Below are 8,811 nucleotides of genomic sequence, written 5' to 3'. Positions count from 1 at the left end.
GTTTCCCGTTGCCTATCCACTGTCAACCCTTTAAGTATAATTTGCCAATCTATTCTAGCCAATTTACACCTCATCCCATTGAATTTAGCTTTTGTTAAGTTTAGAACCCTCGTCTCAGAATTAACTGTGTCACTCTCCATCTTAATAAAGAATTCTACCATATTATGGTCACTCTTCCCCAAGTATGAATCCCTGGAGCCCTAGAGTGTGACCTAGTTAGAGAGTAAGTGGGATTTAGGAGGTATTTCTGTTGTGTTTATTACCTGCAATAAAGTATTCCCTATTTTGTAAGATTTTACAGTTTTATTGGAGTATATTTGTGTTATTTGCTTTCTTGAATAAAGTCCATCCCTTCTTTGTAAAAACCAGTTGTCTGCTGTACTTTATCACACCCCTGATTAATAAATCCAAGGTCGAGAACCAGGGAGTGGGAACGACACACAACCGCTCTGGTCAGGAAGGCAAGCTGACAAACCCACCACCCCCCCTGCAGAATGGCGACCGCGGCAGGACCTTGGACAAAAAGGTGTGATGCAGTCAGCACTGTTTTTGAGGAAAGAAGCAAAATGGAAGAGAGGATTTCCTCTTACATATTCAAGAAAGGCAATATAACAAAGAAATGGGTACTGAACCTATTTCGCGCTGAGCGTCCTGTGGACGCTGCAGTCAAATGGACTGAGAGTAAGAACCAAAAGCGCTCTGTGGAGAAAGAAATATGGTTAGTCTGCCTACACCTCCTAGATCAGCAACAAGCACCTCACAGCACTGCACACATTTAGTAATTCACTAACCTCGTGCCAGCTCCACCTAGCTTCTGAAGCCTACCCTGTCCCAATGGTTTGCGGCTGTTCCAATTACACAATCATGGGAATAGTAGTGAGGATGTCGGTCATGGGTGGGATAGGCCGACCCGCACCGATATACAGAGTGGAGAACATTGGGATCATTCAAGGGGGTGCACACGTTCATTTCACATCGGTCCCACTGTAGGTCATAAAGTGGGAGCAAGCTTTGATGGGTACTGACCTCACTGGGTGCTGGAGCCTGGGTGCACACATAATATTGTGTCCCCAGCACTCGAACACCTATTCTAAACCACAGTGCGGGTTTAAAGCTGCTGGCGCACAGCCTATCAACTGTACCATAGAGGTAATTGCACAAGACCATGTTCCTCCACAGTTGGGACATATTGTGTCACCACCAGTGCGCCCCACTACCAGCATGGACAGAACATCTGGTGTCCGATGCATGAAAGCAGTTTTTGCTTCAAACCTGAGGCAGAAGTGCAAGTGGCCCAGGAATGTATTGTTCCCATTCCCGAACACCCCGCTGTTCACCTCACTGAAAGTGAAAAAATCACCAACCTGCAGGATTATGTCATACATTTTGGTGAACAAATCACCCCTCTAACCGAACATTTTACCGCCCTGCTAAAAGTTGTGGAAGTATCACAGATACATTTCCATACTCTCGAACAAAAGTCGATTCAGATAGGGGGCGAAATTTCAGAGATCATAGTTCCACCCTCGTGGTATTTTTTCAGAAATATAGAGTTCCCTTCCTGGATCAGAATAGCTTCCCACGTTTTAGTGCTCCGCCAGCTCGTGATGATTTTTTATTGATGGTGTACTACCTGCAGGGTGAGGGACCGAGGTCTTCGGTCTCAGCTGGACCAGCCCGAGCAGAACTTAAGGATTGTATCAGGGAGGGAAACACAAAATATGATATAACACTGCAGTAAAATCGCAGTCACCCGGTGAGGTCCGGTTTAGATTCCACCTGCTGTAAAAACACAGAGGTCAAGTTTTAAAAGGGTTTTACTGTGTGTGTTTTACTGTGTATTTTTGTGAAACTGGAGTAATGGACGTTTGTTGGACCCACTCTGTGCTGTAATGTAACTTATGACTATATTTACCTGTAAACAGTGCTACAATTCAAGGGCGAATGTATGTTTGGGTTCAGCTCGGTTAATGCAGGGGAAGGTTGACTCTTGGGTGTCAGGAAATTTGGTCACCTAACATGACAGTCAGGTATGTAGAGTGTCAAAGGGGGAACTGCAGTGTTGCAAAATTCGTGGGAACATCAATCAGTGTTTGGATTCATTGGAAACGAAATTTAATTTGTGAATATCAACCAAAAAGTTTGAGATCCTAAAATGCTTATGGAAGAAATCAATGAGTTTTTAACCAAGTTTGGGACTTTTGAATGCTGAATGTTGGGTCTGCAAGGAAAGGTGATGGGTCAATCTCTCAAAGGCCAGTTTGGACATTGGAGTAAATCGAATTGCCTGGGAACTGTTTACCCTCGAAACCTGCACCCAGAAAACATTAGCATTTAAAGTATCGACCACTGAAGAAACTTTATCCACCCCACCCAGAGGACCCAAATGTCACATACATATTCCAACACCTTTTCAACAGGCATACAAATATCTGGTTCAGGCCAGACTTCCATTAGAAAAAGCAGTGCTATCACAATGGACAAGAGCTCATCAATTCAGAAAAGTCTATCAACGCCAGTTTAAAACTGAATCAAGTTTCAAATAGCTGGGCAGCAAAACTTCAACAAAAGAAATGTTAGATTTAGCGCGAAGATTAAACAGGCTCTCCGTGTAAAATTAATGGCCTATCGTCCCAACAGAGCTATCTCTATTCTGACCATCACAGAAATAATTTTTTGGCCAAGAACTTCGGAACAACAAGATCGAGAGAACATGGCAAGAAAACGCAGGAAGAAACATCGCGATATCGGAGAAAAGAACTTGCCCCAATGGCTTCAATACGCAGCAGAGGTCTTCTGGCATGCCTGGGTTATGGCAAGGTAAACCGGCTGTAACCAAAGAACCCGGAAACCACAAAACAGCCCTAACTGTGAAAGGAAGAATTGGTGAGCATTATTCCTGTTGCCCTCGAAACTACTTTAGTTCGAGATTAAGTGGGAGGTCGGCGGTATTTCTGTTGTGTTTATTACCTGAAACAAAGTATTCCCCATTGTTCAGAAGCTTTTGTAAGATTTTACAGTGTTATTGGTGTCTCTTTGTGTTATTTGCTATCTTGAATAAAACCCAAACCTTCTTTGTACAAAACAATTGTCTGTTGTACTTTATCACACCCTGATTGATAAATCCAGTCTCGAGAACCAGGGAGTGGGAGTGACCCACAACCGCTTTGGTCAGGAAGACAAACTGACCCCACACAATAACCCCTCCACTATATCACTCTGTTCATCACAGCTTGTATTTCAGTCTTGCCAGGTAAAATGTACGCTGGCATTTTAATGCATTTATCCAAAATGTTTTGCATGATAACAGAATTCAACATTTTGTCAAGTTAGGGAGTAGGTGACGAGGTTTGGGATTGATGTGCGTCGCTTTCAAACTTTGAAATTTCACCAAGAATAAAAACGGTGATATCAACTGTCCCTGTAAGCATTTAGTTCACGTTTAATCATCGGAATATCCGCAGTCAGGAGCTGAGCACGAATTAAAACCTAATACCGGCTTCGGGACAGTCAGAATACTTCGTCACAGACATGGCACCTGAAGGCTGGAATGTAGATCACACCGGTTGTGGGAGAGCTGGTTGCCGGTGACATGGAAGTGTCTGCTGTGTGCGGGTCCAGACTGCCTCCACGCATCCACAATGAATGTCCCTCCATTTATTTGGGAAAAGTACAACTGAGAGTGGACAAGTTCCATCCCGGTCGGAGCGATCTGAAGCATTAACTGACTGACACCTTGGTTTTGGATGTCTTGCAACATGAAATGGCATCAGTTTCTGTGGCGCAATGGGTTCGTGCTTTCGCCAGTTAACTGAAAGGTTGGTGTTTCGGGCCCTCCCACGGATGAAGCCTCTAACTTTTTTCCCCTGAAGATTCAGTGCCGCACAGTTCCAGGTTGTCATTGTGAGTGTTGGCTGCATGAATATATTCCGCAAATATTGCCAGCTGTTCTGTCTTCCAGTGAGGTCCCACTCCAATACTTTTATGAGCATTCAGTGCATGTAAAACGATAACAATTTTTACATGGATCATGTTCCTCCATCCAGCCCAATAGAAATACGTTAATGTATTGAGTTTAAAGAAACTGGTGGAAATTGATACTATTGATACATATATAGAACTGGAACTTCGGTCTCAAGTGCTCCTCCTATCAAGAGTAGGCACACAGACAATCAATGGTTTTATAACTGAGTCATAAACATTTACAATTTTAAACTATTCTCATAAAATACAGTATGTTAATGAGAAAGGCATAAAAGTTCATCACATGTAAAGAGAAAATGAATGATAGGAGATACCACTGTCCCCCAATAAGTATCGTATTATTTCTTTCATTCTGCATAAGGTTGTCGGTTAATTAACGGTGATGAAATCAATTCTGATTTTTTCACATCAACTGCATGTCGTCAATTTTATAAGGCTTTGAATTTAGAAACTGTGCTTCAAAAGTTACCGCCCTGGCCATATAATCGAAGCGTTTTTCGGTGGCATGAGGACTGGTTTTACCCAATCATTTAAAGGTGATTTCAAAGAATCACGTGGCGTTACATTCAGATCACGGTTACAATGTGTTTCGATGTGAAACAAGTGGATTGAAAAGGACAATAATGACATCAATCATTACGCTGCAGCGATGCAGCAATGCAGCGTTCCCTGGTGGTCCAGTGATTCGAAGCTGGGGACGAGCGATTAGTCGATGGGTTGTTTGCGGCTTTGATCTGCTGTTGAGAAGCGAGGCGGCAATGCAGGATCTTTTAATAATCTCTCACAACTCAACTGAAAGCAACCGGAATGAGCAGCTTTGAGAGGGGTTTCTGCACCGTCAGGGCTGGAAAAGGGAGGGAGTGAGAGACACTGGGGAGAGTTTGATAGTGTACAGAACTGTATGAGAGAAACAGCAAATGTAACAGGGCTGTGAGAGATTGCACTTTGTTACGATTGGACCACTACTGTGAATTATTAAATTTTTACTAATATTGAAAGAAACACATTTTTTAAATGATTTCGCACAGTTTTGAACCACTTTCGCATATTAGGCAAACGAAATAATCACTGAACTATGGAAATGCTGAGGTTATATACTGTTAAAAACATAACCAGAGCCATAACATACACAGCTGGCCTGCACTGCAAGAACTGGTTATATGAGAATAGAATGACGGTGCTATATTTAGGACGGGTGTGAGTGTGACAGGAATTGATCAAGTGTTTCCCAGACTTTACAAACAGAAACAGGAGGTGGCCATTTAGCAGCGAGTGGTTAGGTTCTGGAATGCACTGCTTGAAAGTGCGGTGGAGGCAGACTCAATCTTATCTATCAAAGGGGAGTTGAATAAGTGTCTGAAAGAAAAGCAATTGCAGGGCTACGGGAAAGGGCGGGGGAGAGGGACTCGCTGAGAGTCGGCACGGGCTCGACGGGCCGAATGGCCTTCCGTGCTATAACCATTCCATGATTCTATAAGTTAGTGGCACATTTCATACTGTGGGTGGAAGCAGAACATTGCATAGGGACATGGAGTGAATCGGCATAACTGCAGGCACCTGATTCAGGAGATTGGGGGGGCGCGGAAATTCGGGAGTTTAATGACATTGAAATGAATATTTTTGTTTTCTGCAGTTTCGGTCAGAGAAATGTTTGTAAAAGGAATTTTTTGCAGAAAGGGATCCAGCATTTAATCTTCTGCCTCAACACATCTTTCTGGGTGTCAGGGTCACATTTCTTTTCTAATTTATCCTTCTAGAATATATATTTCCTTTGCTGTTTCACAATAACCAGACCCTTGATCTAAAGTCTGTCTTACTGTTTCCCCAGTCTCCTGTTGATGTTACCAGCAATGAACATTTTGAACCAGACCCCGAAAGCAGTGTGTAAAATGGTTTATGTTTTAAGAGTTAACTTGCTGAGCATCGATAAATTATCCAATTATGGACTCTCCTTCAGTTAGCATTTCTTTATTAGGGCAAAAGAAGATCATTGGTTAATTAACGATGTATTCCCGTGAAAGCAACATAAAATGTAATTAAAAAATAATCAACAAACTTGATGTTCCCACCCGAGAATCTGAGATTAAAAGTCTCATGCTCTATCAACTGTGTTAGTCGGGCTTCTGCTAAAGCTCACATTTTTGTCACTGATTCCAACCAGGAGCCTGTTGGCTCCACCCCAGATGTTTCAACTTGCTTTCGAGGAACTGCCAGGATATTCTTGAATGGCTTACTCTGGCCCCTGATCCTTACATTCTTATCATCTTCAGACCATTCACAGGGCAACAAACTCACCTCTGAGCATGTATGAGGAGAAAGCTCCAGAAAATATTCCCAAACGGTGAGCTTTCGCGTGTGAAGCGAACGTGTTAACCACTGCACTGCGGAAACATCTTCACTTTCAGCACCCGGTCAGACGGAAATGTGAAGCGAGCAGGTGAACTGCTGAATCCCACTTTTATGGAGCTGTTCGTGGTACCAAGAAAATGAGTTTGGCTTAAATACTAAAAAGAAGAAAAGGGATTTGAAACCACTCTTTAAGAGCAGATTGAAAAGTGAACAGAGCACCTTCGAAAGCTCGGCCATTCAGACTGTAAATTAAATTAAATTTTGAAGTTTTGTGTCTTGTAACATGAATTAAATGATGACATCTGCCATTTCTGTGACTGACATCGTGGAAACAGTGAGACAAACCTTGGAGCAAGGGTCGGGTTATTGCCAAACAGCAAAGAAATTCTCAATTCCGGAAGAACAATGACCCCAACATGAATTGAATAGGCAGCTTTTTGATCGGGAGTCAGTACCACTACCGTTGCTCCACGAGGTCTACAGTAGAGAGTGCTCATGTTTGTATTCATGAAGGTTCCTGAAACACAGTTTCATTTACCCTACATTGGTGCAATGAAAGGGCTTCAAAATCCCGGGCCACTCCCACAGTGGGTCAGAGAGCATCAGAAGCAGTGCCCACCTGTCACTCATACTCTCACGCCCGCGTTCATCACCTGCTGCCCGCGGACTGCAGCAAATCCAGTTCATCATCATTATAGGCAGTCCCTCGAAGCGAGGATGACTTGCTTCCGCGCCAAAAACGGATGAGTTCACAGGTGTTTCAATGATGTACCTAATATTCCAGGTCCGGAACTGCATGTTGAATGGTGGAAGATGGCTCTGTGTGGATTGTTTTAACGTGTGGTGGCCCTTGCACCGTCGCCATCACAAGGGATTGACAGAGTGAGGTCTTGGTCCAGAGTCAATGGTTATCCAAGACGACTGGAGAATATCTCTGCTGCACGGACCCAGTGTGCACACATATCGCAGTGTGGGCTGGTCCGTACTGCCTCTGGGCCCCTGGCCCAGAACCTATGCCGCCACTGATCCACGATCACATCCCTCGACATTCTTTCTCAGCTCCTGCTGTACCTGCCCACGCTCCAATCACCAACCTGAACTTTGATGACGTCACTCTTCGCTCCCGTCGCCCTCCTGCACCAGCTCGCGCTGCACCTTGCTTTGGTACACCACCACGCTGCACCCAGGCCGCCGTTCAACGCTCGTTTTATGGCCCTGAACTGCCACTGGTGTTCTCACGCAGGTCGGGTCCTCCACGATGCTCCGAGCAAATCCAGTTACATGCCGTTTCACCACACAATTCTCAGCTGTGCTGGTAAGCTGACTATATTTAAAGCTATCGCAGAAACTGCGAGCAGTATTCCCTGGTAGTCTAGTGGTTAGGATTTGGTGCTCTCACTGCCATGGTCTGGGTTTGATTCCCGGTTTGGAAATAATATTTACAGAGCAAGTTGACAAAAATAATTTAAGTTTGTGAGAGACTGAATAATTGTTTCACTCATCATTAATCCATCCACATGTGTAGCACACTGAAGGAAATTCAAATATGTTTGCCGAGCGACTGTCGAATTTTAATAACTTTTTATACAACCGTAGAATCAGCAGATAAAGAGGATATTCTGCCAAAGCATTTCATATATAGCCCATAGTACAACAGTAAGGAAGTCTTGCTACAATTGTACAGTGCCCTGGTGAGACCACACCTGGAGTACTGCGCACAGTTTTGGTCACCTTATCTGAGGAAGGTATACATTTGCCTTGGTGGTGGTACAACGGAGGTTCACCAGATTGATTCCTGGGATGAGAGGACTGTTCTCTGGTGAGAGATTGTGTCGAATGGGCCGATACTCTCTGAAGTTTGGAAGAAAGAGACGTGATCTCATTGAAACGGACAATATTCTGAAGGGGATCGACAGGATGGATGCTGAAAAGCCCGGCTAGCTCAGTCGGTAGAGCATGAGACTCTTAATCTCAGGGTCGTGGGTTCGAGCCCCACGTTGGGCGATCACTTTTATGTTGCTTTCGCGGTTAAATATCATAAACGAACCCATGATCTTCTTTTGCACAATGATAAACATGCAAACTCAGGGATGTTGATAATTTAATCAAATAATGAAAGCAGCGCCTCAGACCGCTCGGCCGTCCGTACTGTTAGATGCTCCAGTTAAAAGTTATTGCTCTGGAAAGTTTTAGACTGGGCGCTTGTTCAGGGTTGCTGGAAGGCCCAGTGACCGGGGTATCCTCTCCCCCTGGGTTGACTTGAACTCTGCTCGGTGCACGGCGAGCTTTGGCCCAGCTCTGAGGTTGCTTGCATCCCTGGGATGGACAATAAACCTCTCAGCCCTGGAACTGGGGAAGAGCGAATAATTAACAAGTTGTTTGTCGGTTTCAAATGCAGCTTAGATCTGCTGGTATAAACCGATAGCATTTCTTTCATTCTGATAAACAACGCTAACAGGGACAGTCAAAACTTCAATA

General features: G+C 44.1%; 1 non-coding gene across 1 annotated transcript; it reads left to right on the top strand.

Annotated features, from left to right (window-relative positions):
* The first annotated feature begins 8,264 nt into the window (after positions 1–8,264).
* Positions 8,265–8,337, top strand: trnak-cuu (transfer RNA lysine (anticodon CUU)). The gene has a single exon. It is a non-coding gene; the product is annotated as a tRNA-Lys (tRNA).
* The last annotated feature ends 474 nt before the right edge of the window (positions 8,338–8,811 follow it).

Source organism: Pristiophorus japonicus, unplaced genomic scaffold, assembly GCF_044704955.1.
Source record: "Pristiophorus japonicus isolate sPriJap1 unplaced genomic scaffold, sPriJap1.hap1 HAP1_SCAFFOLD_73, whole genome shotgun sequence".
In the NCBI taxonomy this organism is placed as follows: domain Eukaryota; kingdom Metazoa; phylum Chordata; class Chondrichthyes; family Pristiophoridae; genus Pristiophorus; species Pristiophorus japonicus.
This window is presented reverse-complemented; position numbering and strand designations above follow the sequence as displayed.